This window comes from Saimiri boliviensis, chromosome 7 (genome assembly GCF_048565385.1).
Source record: "Saimiri boliviensis isolate mSaiBol1 chromosome 7, mSaiBol1.pri, whole genome shotgun sequence".
NCBI classification, from domain to species: Eukaryota; Metazoa; Chordata; class Mammalia; order Primates; family Cebidae; genus Saimiri; species Saimiri boliviensis.
In genome coordinates this window covers 100,341,985-100,357,977 of record NC_133455.1, presented here as the reverse complement: position 1 = coordinate 100,357,977, position 15,993 = coordinate 100,341,985, and the positions used below count along the sequence as shown (strand labels likewise).

The 15,993-nt window shown below is 42.2% G+C and overlaps 2 pseudogenes; one reads left to right on the top strand and one right to left on the bottom strand.

Moving 5' to 3' along the window:
- Positions 1–6,733: 6,733 nt before the first annotated feature.
- On the bottom strand, positions 6,734–9,177 carry LOC101039253 (putative ribosome biogenesis protein RLP24 pseudogene; annotated as a pseudogene).
- LOC101038942 (non-selective voltage-gated ion channel VDAC2 pseudogene) lies at positions 9,158–10,190 on the top strand (annotated as a pseudogene).
- Positions 10,191–15,993: the final 5,803 nt, after the last annotated feature.

The window sequence follows — 15,993 nt, the reverse complement described above, 5'->3', positions numbered from 1 at the left end:
TTCTCCCCCTAGGTTGAAGTGATTCTCACGCCTTGGCCTACTGAGTAGCTGGAATTACAAGCACGCAGCACCATGCCTGGCTAATTTTTGTATTTTTAGTAGAGACGGGATTTCGCCATATTGGCCAGGATATGACTTTCTTTGGAAATCGGGCCATCGAAGCTGTAATTAGTTAAAGATGAGGTCATTCTAGAGTACTGCGAGCCCCTAATCCAGTATGACTGGTGTCCTTATTGGAAGATGATCATGTGAAAAAAAGATACAGGAAAAATGTCATTTGAAGACATTTGAAGAGAGAGGATTTGAGTCATCAGTTACAACCCAAAGAACACATGGAGCTCTTGGAAGCTGGGGGAGATGAATGGAACAGATTCTCCCCCAGAAGGAACAAGTCCTGCCAACACCTTGACTTTGAGCCGCTAGAACTCTCAGACAATATATTTCTGCTGTCTTTAACCACCAAGTTTATGATACGTTCTTAGGGCAGCACTAGGAAATTACCACCAGTCAAACAAATTCAACCAATTGTCAACCAGAAAATATTTAAATTTACCTGTAGCCTGGAAGCCCCCGCTTCAAGTCGTCTCACCTTTTTGAACAAAGCCAATGTATTTTCTTTTTCTTTCTTTCTTTCTTTCTTTCTTTCTTTCTTTCTTTCTTTCTTTCTTTCTTTCTTTCTTTCTTTCTTCTTTCTTTTCTTTTTTTGAGATGGAGATTGGCTCTTGTTACCCAGGCTGGAGTGCAATGGCGCGATCTCTCCTCACCGCAACCTCCGCCTCCCGGGTTCAAGCGATTCTCCTGCCTCGGCCTCCAGAGTAGCTGGGATTACAGGCACATGCCACCACACCCCACTAATTTTCTATTTTTAGTAGAGACGGGGTTTCTCAATTTTGGTCAGGCTGGTCTCAAACTCCCGACCTCAGGTAATCTGCCCGCCTCAGCCTCCCAAAGTGCTGAGATTATAGGCATGGGCCACCACGCCCCACAAACCAATGTATTTCTTAAGTGTATTTAATTGATGTCTCATGCCTCCCTGAAATATATAAAACCAGGCTGTGTCCCGATCACCGTGGGCACCTGTTCTCAGGATCTTCTGAGGGCCATGACATGGGACATGGTCACTCATATTTGGCTCAGAATAAATCTCTTGAAATATTTTACAGAGTTTTACTCTTTTTGTTGACAATATTTTGCACCCAAATACATGGGGCCTCAGAGAAGACTCAGGACACTGAAAGAGTTGCCCCAAACCGGAGCTAAGTCACCGGCAGGGGCCCATTGAAGCCCCACTGAGTTCAAACTTCTCCAGTGGGACCGGTAAGTCCTCCTGAGCCCCAGCCTTCCCTTTGGTTGACAGTCCTTGATTTATTCTCTATTGCTTTTTTTCCTAAAATTTATCTTGATTTGGTTTATCTGTGTGCATCTGCATAAAAAACCAAACTGTTGTTTTCACAGCTAAATGAGAGACTGAGTTTTTCAGCTCCGAAGAGAAAGGGCATTTGCTCCTCTCAGCCAAAACCCGCGGCTGGGTGGCCAGGGGACTCGCGGGAGTGTCTGGGGGTTGATTCCTCGCCATGTGCAGCAGCCCTGCAGGGAAATTCCAACAAATTCCCACATTCTCGGGCCGTGGCAACCTAGGCCTCCACAATTTGACCATTCTCTTACTATCCCGTGCCGGGGATCCTGTCTGGTGTGCTCAATGCAACCGCCGTTACACTGAAAACAGGTTACCCTATCTTAACAACCTTTACACAGATCATCTCCACTCCTCTTTGCATTAACTGCAGCCCAACCGTTTCTTAAAAAATATGTCCTCTCAAAATGATGTTACTAAGTTGCAAGGAGATAGGAAGTGGCGAAAAGAGGAAAGTCAAGCATTTTTGTTACTGTTATTTTCCTTGCTGACTCCAGACCACTGTTTCTTCATCATAGAAAAATGGTTCCTTTAGGTCGGGCATGGTGGCTCAAATCTTTAATCCCAGCACTTTGGGAGGCCAAGGCAGGGAGATCACAAGGTCAGGAGTTCGAGACCAGCCTGGCCAACATATGAAACTCTGTCTCTACTAAAAATACAAAAAATTAGCCAGGTGCAGGGGTGTATGCCTGTAATCCCAGCTACGTGGGAGGCCAAGGCAGGAGAATTGCATGAATCCGGGAGGCAGAGGCTGCACTGGGCCAAGATTGTGCCATTGCACTCCAGCCCAGGCCACAATGTGAGACTCTGTCTCAAAAAAAAAAAAAAAACTGGCTCCTGTAATGGATAGTGATTATGACTACACGACATGGTGGATGTAATTACTGTCACTGAATTACACTCTTAAACATGGTTAAAGTGATACACTTGTTATTATGTAGGACTCCGACTTCTCTTTTTCTGGGAGACGTAGTTAACCCATAACAAAGACCGGGGATTGTTAGAAAGAAATGTTGAGGTTGATTGTGGAGTCTAAGTTTTATTGTGCAGGGCAAGCTTTCAGATAGCAGACTTCAGAGAGAGATAGCACGTTGCAAAATGTTTCTTATCAGACCTAAAAGCGTGCCTGTCTCTTAGTTGATTATCTCCTGGATCTGGAAGGAAAAGAAGGAAAACAAAGGGGAATGGGGATTCTCTATAGAATGTGGATTTTTCTCACAAGAGACTTTGCCGGGCAATTTCAAGGCATGACCAGGAAATATATTTTGGGGTTAAATATTTTTTTCCTTGTCTCATAATGTTATGCCAGAGTCAGATTGAAAAGTAAGTCACGATACATGGGGTCAAATAAAACCCATCTGATGAGAACTTATGGTTTGTAGGGAGGGCATGACTCCCTAGACCCCTGAGGTAAGAATTTGGACAAGAGAAAAATCAGAGCTTAGTCCTTCTGACTAATACCGAAATCTGTATTAGTCAGAATTCTCCATAGAAACAGACTCAATAGGATATAGAAAGATATTTATCATGAGGAATTGGCTCATGTGATTTTAGAAGCTGAGAAGTCCCACAGTCTGGTATCTGTAAGCTGGAGACTTAGGAAAGCTGATGATGTGGTCCAGTCTGAGCCCAGAATTCTGAGAACCAGAGGAACTGTTGGTGTGAGTTCTAGGCTAAGTCCAAATTCCTGAGAACTTGAGGTCTGATGGTATAAGTTCCAGTCAAGTTTGAAGAGCCGAGAATCGAGAGTGCTGACGGTGTAGGTCACAGTCCGAGGGCAGGAGATGACTGGGACCCCAGCTCCAGCAGTCAGCAGAGAGAGAGACAGGGGTGGCGAGACACACACACACACACACACACACACACACACACACACACACAGAGAGAGAGAGAGAGAGAGAGAGAGAGAGAGAGAGAGAGAAAGAGAACTGTTCCTTCCTTTTTGTTCTGTTCAGAGTTTCGTTGAACTGGATGATGCCCAGCCATGTTGGGCATCTGCCTTACTCAGTCCACAAATTTAAATACTAATCTCTAGTGGAAACACCTGAACAGACACACTCAGAAGTAATGCTTAACCAGATATCTGGATATTTCATGGCCCAGTTAAGCTGACACATGAAATTAATCATCACAGAAGCTCGCCTATGAATAATTGATTTTTTTTGAGGGTGCAAAAAGCTACTCAGTGATGAGTACAATAAAATATTAGAAAGAGGTTTTTATTTTGGTTGACTCAGAATTTTGGCTAATATCTAAAGCTGACAACATTAGGTGTTAAGAAATCCTATATTCTAAAGAAGGTTCTTTGCGTGCCCTACAGGACTTTCCAAACTGGTCTGAAAACAATTATCAACAGCCCAAATCAGGAGAAGATAGAGACTGACTGAAACCACCTTTGCAAAGTTATGACAGGAAGAGAAATCTGACATAGTTGACTCCATTTTGCTTATAACCTACAGGTTGGCTTTGGTGATTCCTCAGTGTACGCCAAACAAACTCGGCGAGGCATTTAATTTATACTTTAACCTTACAGCAAGGATGATAATAGCCCTTTCCTGAAACTAAACCACCTCTGTAAAACTAACGAAAGGCCACAGGTTGGGATTAAGAGAGGGGCCTGAATTCTGGTAAAATAGAGGTAAAGTTAAATGATAACTAACTTCCTCAATTACTCCTGTAGATAATATCTCCCATTATAGAACCCAAGACCGGGCTTTGAGATTTTTTTTTTTCAGATTTTACATTTCTCATGACCAGCTGACTCCAACCGGAACTACAACTCATGACTCCGTCAGTCCTGTGGCCTTATCCGAAGACCACCTCAGTGCATGAGGACCATTTTTCACACTCCTATGATTTTACCCCGGTCAATCAATATCCCCCATTCCCTAGCCCTCCGATCACTAACCATCCTTGAAAACCCCTAAACTTGGAGCCTTCAGGGAGGCTTATTTGAGTGATACCTCTGGTTCTAATACAACCGAACTCTTTCAACCAAACTCTTTCTTTATTGGCATGCCATAGTCTCAGTGAATTGGTTTTGCCTGTGTAGAGGGTAGGAAGAATCTGCTGGTGATTACGGGTTTGCAGAGACAGATTATTTGAAAGAATTTGTGAATCCAGAGATTGCTGGGGTCTGGGTGTGGTGGCTCACATTTGTAATCCCAGCTCTTTGAGAGGCCCAAGGTGGGAAGATCGCTTGAGCTTAGGAGTTCAAAACCGGCCTGGGCAACATAGCAAGTCATCGTCTCTACCAAAAATAAAAAATAAAATAATTAGCTGGGCATGTTGGTGCATATCTGTAGTCCCAGCTACTAGGGAGGCTGAAGTGAGAGGATCGCTTGACCCTGGGAGATAGAGGCTACAATGAGCCACAATCACACCACTGCACTCTAGCTAGGGCAACAGAAAGAGACCATTTAATAAAAAAAAGGAGTGCTGGGGTAGTTCCCCTCCCACCCTGATTCCAAGTGAGAGGTGAAACAAGAAGGCTCTTTGGAGAGATCGAGCACTGCTTGCTAAAGGTGTTCGGAGTCTTACTCCTTGGCTGTATGCTTGCTTAGCTATGGGAGCTTGTCAATTTGAAACAGCGAACGGAACAAAAGAGTGTTTGAAAGAACCTCACCTGCGTCCCCTTCTGAAGAGGATACAGACACTTCCGTGTGACATTATTTAGAAAGGCTCAGTGGTGAAAAGCTAGCAGAAGTTGCTCCTGATGGCAGGGTAACGTGGGATGGCTTCAAGGTGCAGCTTCGCGATCTGGTGAGTGGGTTTATGAGCTCCCCTCATCCCAGAAGAAGTAGATGTGGGTTTGAGTCATCTGCAAAGGGTTTTATGCAAGAGGACTATCAGTGAGGAGAGCCTACAAGAAAGAAGCCATGTTGGATGCTTCATTAGAAGCTGAGGGCTAAGGTAAAGTCACAAGAGGCCTTCCAGAGAGCATCTCACGTGTATAAGGGAATGATGCAGTGCAGAAATTCCCCAGGGATGCATTTCGGCTTAGGATCTCCTAAGACCCATAGAAGGATCCCATGAGAGACAATTTGCATTTGTGTATTGTATCAGTCATGTTTCAACCAGCGAAGCAGGACCAGCAGAAGAGATGCGTACAGTCCCGCACTGCGTCATGATGTTTCAGTTAACAATGGATCACATATATGATGTAATTATACCATAACATTATGATAAGGTGAAAAATTCCTAGTGACATCCTATCTCTAGGGACATCAGAGCTGTCATAACATCTTAGCACAACACATTACACATTACTCGTATGTGTGGTTATGTTGGTGTAAACATACCTACTTCATTGCCAGTCGTGTAAAAACTATAGCACATATGGTTATGTATGATACATAATACCTGATGATAGACATGCCTCTGTTATTGGTTTATGTACTTACTGTACTATATATATATATTTTTTACTTTTAAATGGCTTTATTTTATGTGCAAATAATGAACAGATGTTGTACCCATAAATTCTACTTTTCAAAAACAGGAGCTTTTTTTAAAAAGAAAACCACATAACTTTTAAAAGGCACTGAGATTCGTGGCTCACATCTGTCATCTCAGCACTTTGGGAGGCTGGGGCGGGTGGATCACCTGAGGTTGGGCGTTCAAGACCAGCCTGACCAACATGGAGAAACCCCGTCCCAAAAAAAAGAAAAAAAAATAAAGGGGGGGGCACTAAATTCCTCTGCTTCAAAGTTTGTTCTACCAGGAATCACAAGTTGGAACTGAATGTTCTCCAAAGTGGAAATTCTAGAGTGTAGTGTGACTCCAGGCAAAGATTATTCGGTTCTCATCTCCAACATCTAAAACTACCTATCAGAAGGGTTAAACCAGGTCAAAACAGTTTAGCATAATTAGGCTTCATCAAACAATATCACTATGCTCTTCTGAGACGCAAATAAACCAAAACAGGAAATACTAACATCAAGAGAATATTTGACACTGTCATACAAATTGTTAGTTCCTTGTTGTATCCCCCCCTTCTATAACATTAATACAGGGAATATTTTACTGCAAAGAATATTTTATTTTATGCATCACTAACCATGAATTTTTGCCATTAGTTATACAAATGCTGCTCTCTGCCATTATCCAAATGGCATAACCGTTTTACAGCCACAGTTCACTTCTATACTTCTAAGCAGAATTTTCATGATTTACGTAAGTACATCTATCAGTGAAGATTTAACACTGAGATGCGATGTAACATCCATAATATCTGCTGTTTTATAGATGGCAATGGAGGAAAAATGTATTTTATTCACTTTTCATTTAAGTGACCTTATGTAAAAAATGAACTCATAACTTAGCAGTCCCAAGTGTCCAAAGGCCATTTTCAAATGTACATAAAAGAAATGGTTACAGAGATTGTTAAGAAGCATCTTCCATGTCCACATCCTCTTGCAACTGCCGTACCATTTTCTCTTCCAACGGCTTCCCTTTGCCTGCAAAAGGGGCTCGGATAAGATGGATGTTTTGCTTGACTTCTTTGACATCCTGAATTTCCTGTAGCTCTTTGTTTTTCTTCAATCTGCTCATTATAAATTTAGCTTGGCGTTTCTGGTTGATCTCTGCAACTCTCGTCATTGCATCAATAGTTTTATTCCATAGCTCTCACTGGTATTTGATAGGTTCATTTCTATGCTTTTCAAATTCAAATGAATTACCCACTGTAAGCTCTTTACCAGCTACTTTCCAGAATGCTTTGGTCCACCTAACTTTGCGCGGATTGCTCTTCTTTTTAAAGTTTGTGACTTTCTTTTTGGTTTTAAAGTTTTTTTGCCATTTAGATTTAATCTGAACACCTTGCAATCGTTGTGGACAGACATCATGCCGTGGCCAGGGTAGATGGGCCCTGAACAGAAATAACACTTCTCGATATGCCTATTGAACCCACATGGGTTCCCACTGACCAAATGCCAATCTTGGGAGGAAGTCTATTTTTTTTTTTTTTTTTTAATGAGATGGAGTTTTGCTCTAGTTGCCCAGGCTGGAGTGCAATGGCGTGATCTTGGCTCACTGCAACCTCTGCCTCCCGGGTTCCAGCAATTCTCCTGCCACAGCCTCCCAAGTAGCTAGGACTACAGACACATACCACCATGCTTGGCTAATTTTTTGTATTTTTAGTAGAGACCGATTTCACCATGTTGGCTAGGCTGGTCTCAAACTCCTGACCACAGGTGATTCCACTGCCTCGTCCTCCCAAAGTGCTGGGATTATAGATGTGGGCCACCGCACCCGGCTATCATACTTTTTATTGTTATTTGAGAGTACATTCTTTCTACTTATCTATAAAAAATTTAGATAATTGTAAAACAGTCTTGGGCAGGCCTTTCAGGAGGTTTTCCAAAAGAAGGCATTGTTACCACAGCAGAGGACAGCTTCATGTGTAGTATTGCCCCTGAAGACCTCCCAGTGGGGCAAGATGAGGAAGTAGAACAGTGATATTGATGATCCTGACCCTGTGTAGGCCTGCGCTAATGTATGTGCCTGGGTCTTAGTTTTTTTTTGTTTTTTTGTTTTTTTTTGAGACGGAGTTTCGCTCTTGTTACCCAGGTTGGAGTGCAATGGCGCGATCTCGGCTCACTGCAACCTCCGCCTCCTGGGTTCAGGCAATTCTCCTGCCTCAGCCTCCTGAGTAGCTGGGATTACAGGCACGTGCCACCATGCCCAGCTAATTTTTTTTTGTATTTTTAGTAGAGACGGGGTTTCACCATGTTGACCAGGATGATCTCGATCTCTTGACCTCGTGATCCACCCGCCTCGGCCTCCCAAAGTGCTGGGATTACAGGCTTGAGCCACCGCGCCCGGCCTCTGTGTCTTAGTTTTTAACAAAAATATTAAAAAATATATAAAAAATTAAATAGAAAAACCTTATAGAATAAGGATATAAAGAAAGAAAATATTTTTGTGTAGCTGTGCAATACATTTGTGTTTTAAGCTGTGTGTTAATACAAAAATGTCAGGTAGTTTTGAGATTTCTCAAAGAATGTAAGACAGAACTACCATTCCATCCAGCAATCTCATCTCTGGGTATATACCCAAGGAAATATACGTTGCTCTACCAAAAAGACACATGCACATGCATGTTCACTGCAGCACTATTCACAATGGCGGAGACATGGACTCAACTGAGATGCCCATCAGTGGTGAACTGGATAAAGAAAATGTGGTACATCTACACCATGGAATACTACACAGCCATAAAAAATCGTGTTTTTTTTGCAGCAACATGGATGGAGCTGAAGGCCATTATCCTAAGCAAACTAACGCAGGAACAGCAAACCAAATACCAAATGTTCTCACTTCTAAGTGGGAGCTAGACCTTCAGTATACAGGTGCAGAGTGGAACAAAAGACACTGAGGCCTGTTGAGAGTGGAGGCTCGAAGGAGGGCGAGGCTGGAAAAACCACCTACTAGGAACTGTGCTGATAACTGGTAACAAAATCATGTGTATACCAAACCCCAGCGACATGCAATTTACCCATATAACAAGCCTGCACGTGTACCCACTGAACCTAAAAAAAAGTTAACAACAACTACAAAGTTTATAAAGTAAAATGTTAGAATAAGCTAAGGTTAATTTATCATTGAAGAAAGAAGCTTCACTTTACGGCAGCTGAGGCCTGACTGTGCGCCAGCCCAGCAGCCTCAGCTGAAAGTGGAGTGGAACCGGTGGTCGTCCTCAGGAGACACCAGATCACCTCTTACTGTGGCCTCGCCGTGGTGACCTTTGAGTAGACCTGCATGTGGCCAATGTGTATTTCTTCATCATATGTTAACCTCGGCAAAGCTGCCAGAGATATTTTTAACAAAGGATTTGGTTTAGGGTGGGTCAAACTGGATGTGAGAACAAAGTCACGCAGTGGGTGTGGGATTCTCAACATCTGGTTCGTCTAATACAGACACTGGAAAAACTCCTGGGGTCTTGGAGACCAAATACAAATGGTGTGAGGATGGTGTGGCTTTCCCAGGAAAATGGGACACTGAGAAGAATACTCTGGGAACAGAAGTCACCATCGGACCGGATTTGTCAAGGTTTGAAACTAATATTTGGTACTACCTTCTTTCCAATCACAGGACACAAAAGTGGTAAAATCAAGTCCTCTTGGAAGAGGGAGTCTGTAAACCTCGCTTGTGATGTTAATTTTGATTTTGCTGGACCTGAAATCTGTGGTTCAGCTGTCTTTGGTTATGAGGGCCGGCTTGCTGGGTACCAGATGACCACTAACAGAGCCAAGTCAAAGCTGACAGGGAATAATTCTGCAGTGGGCTACCGAATGGGGGACTTCCAGCTACACACTAATAACTATAATGGGACAGAATTGGGAGGCTCAGTTTATTAGAAGGTATGTGACAATCTTGACACTTTGGTAAACCTTGCTTGGACATCAGGTCCAACTGCATTCATTTTATCATTGCCGCTAAATATCGGTTGCATTTCGCAGCTTCCATTTTTGCAAAAGTCAACAACTCTAATTTAATTGGAGTGGAAAGAAGAGACCTCATTTACACTCAGACTCCGAAGCCTGCTGTGAAGCTTACACTTTCTGCTCTGCTAGATAAGAAGCCCATTAATGCAGGAGGCCAAACACGTGGGTTTATCCTGGCGTTGGAGACTTAATCCAGCTGAAAGAAACCTTGGGAATGGATATCAGAAGATTTGGCTTTAATATATTTCCATTGTGATCAGCAGGTTCTCCCCACAAAGAAGGTGATCAAAGCAAAGGATCTAAATAACAGCTATATTTTAAATATTTAGAGAGTTACTTATTAGCTGGTTTCTAGTTGAATTGGTTATGTATCTAGTTACCAGTATGCTGCAGCCATGCGGTCACCTATACATTATTTAAGTGTGTTTAACTTTTAAATGCACTACCCACCAATCATGAAGTAAACCTTTATGAAAACTGTGGGAAAAAATTTAAAAAATGAATTTAGTATAGCTTACGTATACAGTGTTTATAAAATCTATGGTAATTTACAATAATGTCCTAGGCTTTCATATTCACTCACCACTCACTGGCATGCAGAGCAACATCCAGTCCTGCAAACTCCATTCGTGGTAAGAGCCCTACACAGGTGTACCACTTTTAATGTTTTATACTGTATTTTGATGGTACCTTTTCTATGTTTAGATACATTTAGACACATAAATATGTGTCATTTTGTTACAATTGCCTACAGTAACATGCAGTCCAGGTTTGTGGCCTAGGAGCAATTGTCTACATCGTATAGCCCAGGTGTGTATTAGGCTATTCCATCTAGGTTTGTGTAAATACAATCTGGGACGTTTGTACAACCACAGAGTTGCTTAAGGTTACATTTATCAGGACATATCCCTGTCATTCAGTGATGCAAAACTGTATTAAAAGGTTTACTGCAGGACGGGTATGGTGGTTCATGCCAGTAATCCCAGCACTGTGGGAGGCCAAGGTGGGCAGCTCACGAGGTCAGGAAATCGAGACTATCCTGGCCAACATGGTAAAATCCTATCTCTACTAAACATACAAACAACAAAAAAAAATTAGCTAGGTGTGGTGGCGCATGCCTATAGTCCCAGCTACTTGGGAGGCTGAGGCAGGAGAATTGCTTGAACCCAGGAGGCAGAGATTGCAGTGAGCCGATAGGGTCACGCCACTGCACTACAGCTTGGGTGACAGTGTGAGACTCTGTCTCAAAAAAAAAAAAAAAAAAAAAAAAAAAGATTTACTGCAGTGGCTCATGCCTGTAATCCCAGTGCTTTGGGAGGCCAAGACAGGAGGATTGCTTGAAGCCAGGAGTTCAAGACTGGCCTGGGCAACATACTGGGACCCCTCTGATCCTTACAAAAAATTTAAGATTGACTGGGTGTGGTGATGCCTCCCTATAGTCCTACCTATTCAGGAGGCTGAGGCTGGAGACTCACTTGAGCCTAGGAGTTCAAGATTTCATTAAGTCGTGAACTCCTGGGTGATTGTACCACTGCACTGCAGCCTGGGTAACAGAGCAAGACCCTGTAAGGAATTGACTCATGGCTAGGCAATTCCAAAATCCATAAGGCAGGCAGGCTGCCAGGAAGGGCAGGCTGGGACTCTCTAGCAGAAGCCGAAGCTGCTGAAGCTGCTGTCTATAGGTAGAAATTAATATTTATCAGGGAAGTCTTAATTCCACTGTGAAGACCTTTCAACTGGTATTGAACCAATCTCACTTAGATAATCTAGGATACTTCCCCTTACTTAAAATCAACTGGTTATGGACTTTAATGAAATCTACAAAATACCTTCAGTAAATATCTGGATTAGTGTTTGATTGAATAACAGCAAAGTTGACACATCAAATAACCAGGTATCTTCCACATAAAATCATGGCCGGGTAACAGTAGTACCAGAGGAAGGCTTTTCTCTTTTCTTTGAATTCCCTATCTCCTGAGGCTGGAGGGCTGCATCACTTCCCCACCGCTGGTTTGTGAGAGCTGCATGTAGAAGAAAACAAAAATTAGCTGGATGGGTGGCAGGCACCTGTAATCCCAGCTACTTGGGAGGCTGAGGTAGGAGAATCTCTTGAACCCGGGTGGTGGAGGCTGCAGTGGGCCGAGATTGTGGACTACAATCCAGCCTGGGCAACAAAGTGAGACTCCATCTCAAAAAAAAAAAAAAAATTAAAATAAAAAATGAATTGGTTATATGAATAACATTTTGATTTAGATTGCATTTCACTTTTTCTGATAGTCAAATGAGACTATTAAAGTAGCTTGAATTTATTAGAAGAGCTAAATTATTTGCCTGATAAGTTGTCCAAGGGTATGGGGGCTCTGGTTGGAGAATAAAGCTCTTTCCTGATTGTAATATATGAATTGTGTTCATTCAATGAGTTGGTCACATGTATAAAATAGACGATTGCTAAATACATTAGTTATCACATTCAAGGCTTATCTCTTCACCTCTGCGTCTATTCTTTCTGTCTTTTCTCAATTGTTGTTTTTGATGGCTACTCTGCTTTTACTGAGAATAGAAGAGAAAACCAGCTTAGATTACATATCTGAAATATTAGAAGGTCAGATTGTATTTTCCTTCTCCGATGACTTTACAAATCGAATGATAAAAAAGTATTTTTCTCTTACAATTTGTGTACACAGAAACAGGATTGACAAAATGACCTTGTTCTCAACATATGTATAACTTTATGTTTTTTTAAAAAGTATTTTTTTCTGAATAGAAGTTTTCTTCCATTTCTTCTTCCTCACGATAGCACTTTAACAACTGCAGTCTTACTACACATGACTCTCATGATCTCATATAGGATTTAACTGCCCTCTTTCGGTCAATGCCCGTGATTGCACCGTTAATGACAGTCACTAAAGCAGTCAGTCCGTGATTTTTTAGAGGCTGCTGAGATTATAGATTCTATTCCAGGATTCTTTCTTTGTTTGTTTAGTAGCCAATCAAGGGTAAAGTCTCTTCTATTCAATCACCATAGGAAAGAACATTTTCTCACTACCTTGATTCTAGAAAAATTTGTGCATTCTTTTTATCATACTCAGACACAAATAGTTGATTAGTGGCCATTCAATGATTTCCTTTGTTATTGTACATTTCCGAGATAGATTATTTGATAAGCAAAAATGCCTGTGTAATGCATTCATGTTATTACCAGGTGTGGACAGTACGAGAATGACAGTGAGTGAGAAAGAAAAAAGAAATGATGCCTTTCAGTGAGAAGGAAAATGGAACGATCAATGATAGAAGGCTAATTAGTAAAGAAAAGGACAAGCGAAGATAAGACTGAGAAACACTTCGTGTTCTTAATAAAAAGAAGGCACCAGTTACAGGAAAGTAAACTTTCTGAAAAGTAGGAGAGAGGTCGGGTGGTGGTAATTTTGCCACCATTTTGAAGTGGTCCATAATCATGAATACACAATTTCAGTCTACAGCACAGAATCATCATAGACTCACACAGTGCTAAGTTCCTAAGCCTTTTCTGTCCTTGGGCAATAATATATAATTTAAGTCTCTCACTTCATCTTGACAGATAAATACTGTAAGGGTTATTGCCCAGTTTAAAATGAGGAAACTGAGGCCAGTATGAGAAAATTAAATGCCAATTTATTCAGCTCCCTGGCAAGGTTCTATGGTCCTGGGGAAAGGGGGCGAGAGAAGTCGCGCTGACTTCCTGGGACCTGGGGTTTTTACGGCTATATGGGGAACGAGCAACAGCTGGGTGCTCTGATTGGCTCCAGGAGAGCGGGATTGAGACGGGGCAGGCCGCTATTGGTTGTCAGGTTGTTGGGTTGTCGGGGCAGGTTTTCCAGTGGGAGAGCCGGCCAGGGGAGCCATGCGGCAGAGCTAGGTGCCCAGTGCAGAGCCGGGTGTAGAGTCAGGTGCTGAGTGCAGAGGTGGGTGTGTCTGGCCTCCCTGCGAGGCAACTGGCCTTGCAAATACCATGCTATCCATTTTTCTGTTTAAGCGCCTTCTCTGTTGGGCTATCCAAGGTAGGAAATCTTTCCTCAGTATTCTGTAGGACCCGTTAGGCTGCCGATCAGGAAGTTGTTCACTATTTGATGGTTTGGATCTATAAGAATGACACTTTCATATTGTTCAACCTAAATATTTACTGTCCTGTCGTGAAATAACAATGACATATTTGGAATGTCAGCCAGCTTTTCTGTCTAGTGCCTCCCTCCCATGTTCATCTCTGATATTAAATTTTACTAAAACTTATTTTTATTTAGAGTGTGATTCTTCTGAATCACTTTCAGACTCTGTTTTTAAACACGATAGTGTGGTCTGTGACATCACAGGACATTTTCCAAAAGGGTGCCTCACTACTGCCGCTGGGACTGTTTCCAAACTGTTGAAAACCATTCTGCGGATCTTTGTTCACAGTGTTTTGATCTTAGAAGAACTTATCGCTGAAAGATTTCAAACAACAACCAGAATTTAGATTCCTTTTTCAACTGGTTATTAACTGGTTTATTGACTGAAACATTGAGACACTGTAGTTGTTCAATGCAAATGTCAGTGGGAAAACAGCTAAGTGTATGCACAAAGAGGGAATAGCAAGTCAATCCTGACCACTGCCCACCTGACAGCAACTTATATCCAGAGATGCATAGAATTGCACATTTTCCATCAAACATACCCTTTAAAAACAACTTTGTTGCTGGGCGCAGTGGCTCGCACCTGTAATCTTAGCGCTTTGGGAGGCCGAGACAGATGGATTATCTGAGGCCAGGAGTTTAAGACCACCCTGGCCAACATGGTGAAACCCCGTCTCTACTAAAAATATAATAATTAGCCGGGTGTGGTGGTGTGCACCTGTAATCCCAGCTACTCGGGAGGTGAGGCAGGAGAATCGCTTGAATCTGGGAGCCGGAGGTTGCAGTGAGCTGAGATTGAGCCATTGCACTCCAGCCTGGTGAAAGTGTGAAACAAAAACAAACAAACAAACAAAACAAAAAACCTGGTAAAGATGTAATTTATGCACCATAAACTGCACCTGTTTGAAATGAAGGATCTTTTGCCACGTGTCCCTGATGGTGCTTCTCTAAGAATTCGAGTCTATTTTTACTATTCTGGAGTCCAGTCCGGCCCTGTGACTCACTGGACCAATAGAGTGCTGTGGAGCTGGTGTTGCGGGTCTTGCAGAGCTAGGTGACAGAAGCCTTGCAACTTCTGCAGTCTCTTGGAACCTTTGCACTTGGGACCCTGACCTGCCTTGTAACAAGTACAGTTATTCGCTGAAGAGACTAGGTAGAGACCACCTGAGTCTTTCTGGAGGGTGAGAGAAACCAGGTTGTCATAGCATCCTAGTCAAATTTTCAGGTAATTCCAGCTCCAGCTATCATCCAACTGCTTGAAGTACCCCATGGGAGACCACTCACCTCAGCCCAGTCAACCATAGAACCAGGAGAAATAAGAAAATGGTAATTGCTTTAAACTACTAAATTTTGGAGTGGTTTGCACACTGCAATTTATCACCAAAACCAGAGATTGATACTATAAAAGGCTGATGATTTAAAAAAAAACAACAAAACCTAAAATGTGTGGCACTGGTTTGGGGACCAGGTGATGAGAAGAATCTGGAAGGGCCTCTAAGAAATTCTTCGTAAGGCCTGAAAGGATAAGTAACACATTTTTTACTGGAAGCTAGAAAACAGGTCACTTATGTGATACGGTGTCAGAAAGCAGCAATGCCTCAGCTTGTGATAAGGTGGCTAAGGAAGTATCCACCTAGGACATTGAATGTCCCAGCTGGTTTCTTTTAGCTGCATGTGGTAAGGTAAAGATAGAGATGAACTAAAGAAGTAAATGCTCAGTTTTCAACCAGGATCTAGACAAAACACATTTCTTAGCCAGATTTTTTTAGGTCTGAAAATAAAACTGTTTCTCATCTCCCTTCTCTTCCAGTAAAAGACTGTCAAAGTAATACATTACATCAGAGCAAAGATCAAATTCAGGGCTCTGTCACTAAAAGTATGCCCTTAGGGTCAAGATTTCAAGATTACAGCTGTAGACATTTCTTAAGACCTCAGAAAGATTTAAGATAATGCCTCCTGAACTCTCTCAGCTAGGTAAAAACTTTAC